Source organism: Carlito syrichta, unplaced genomic scaffold, assembly GCF_000164805.1.
Source record: "Carlito syrichta isolate Samal-C Ts95f unplaced genomic scaffold, Tarsius_syrichta-2.0.1 Scaffold305936, whole genome shotgun sequence".
Classification (NCBI taxonomy): Eukaryota; Metazoa; Chordata; class Mammalia; order Primates; family Tarsiidae; genus Carlito; species Carlito syrichta.
This window is the reverse complement of record NW_007250032.1, coordinates 42,633-44,082: the sequence shown is the minus strand read 5'-3', so window position 1 is coordinate 44,082 and position 1,450 is coordinate 42,633.

Below are 1,450 nucleotides of genomic sequence, written 5' to 3'. Positions count from 1 at the left end.
CAACAACAACAACAACAAAAGACATGTGGTTCTTTCCGAGATCATGCAGAACTTCTGCAGGCACAGGATACAAAAGTCCTGGTCAGAGCCTAGAAACCGTCCCTTCACTTTCAGCTCCTCTCTGATTGGGCAGTTTCCAAAGTAGGATCCGCTGATTGGATAAAGGTACAGGCCACCACCCTTCTAATCTTGAGTGACAACAGATGCAATCAAATGGGACTGGAGGAGCCAAGAAAAAAGAAAAGCATATTTTTGATTGTAGCATTTTGAGCTTGAGTTGTCTTCCTGCCCAGGAATTTGGGGGAGGGGAGGAGCAGGTGTGGCACGCATCGGGGAGCTTTCTGGGAACTCTGGCACAGAAGTGCCGCCTGGTGGCTTGGTCGCTGAGCGGCAAGACTCCATCCCAATCTGCAGTGGCTGCAAAAGACTCCAATGTTCCCTGTGAGTGGTGTCAGGGTGCATCTACATTTTTTGCCCTGCAGGAGAGTCACTTTCACCAGTGACATGTTGGACAAACTGGCCTTTGCCACACTCAAGTACTAAAGAAATAAGTCCCCCTAAAGAAGAATTCAAAAATTAAATAAATAAGAGGGGAGGCAAGAAATACCCCCCCCATGCTCCTGTATAAAAGAGTGTAGGCCGCGCTCGGTGGCTTAGCCTGTAATCCCAGCACTTTGGGAGGCAGAGGTGAGAGGATTGCCTGATTCTGCGGGTTGAAGACCAATCCAAGCAACTTGGCAATACCTCGTCTCTACAATAATCAAAAAAAGAGCCGGGCTTGGTGAAAGGACGGATCGAGAGTGGGAAGCCATTTTTCATTTTGTTCTGAAACCCTGACACAATGATGAGAAAGTAGAAGCCATGCTTTTGGACAAATGCACACTTTGGGTATAATCAACTTTACCGACTTTGTCTTCTCAGAAACAGTCTTCCAAGTATCTGAGGTATGTCATAGTGACAATGTAGCTTGCCTAGAGCAAAGGGAATTTACAAGGCCTAAGATATCATATGTTGGTCAAGGACTGTAAAAGTCACGAAACTTGAAATTAGAAAAGTTATGACCCACCCAGAGGGGGAGTGTGGAGGCTTAATCTTCCAGTAGACCGGGCCCTATCTACAGGGAAGTCAAGGACCCCCCCAAGCTACCTACTGGGAATGCCTAGGAGATAAGGAGGAAGTGCGCACTCCATTATCTCCAAGGAATGTCGTTCGGGAAGATACAGGAGAATTAGAATCCTTGTCACACCCTTCTCTACAGGCTATGATAATGTGGGTGAACATTAATGGGTCTCTGTGTCACAGGATCTCCAAGACATCCACAGGTGGTCGATATGGAAGTCATGAGCGGTCATGTGCAATCACGAGCAACATCTCCAAGAAAAGGATTTAAGCCAGGACTCTGGGAGCTATGGGGCCACACTCACCTAGAGTGTAGGCCCACTCCCTGTCT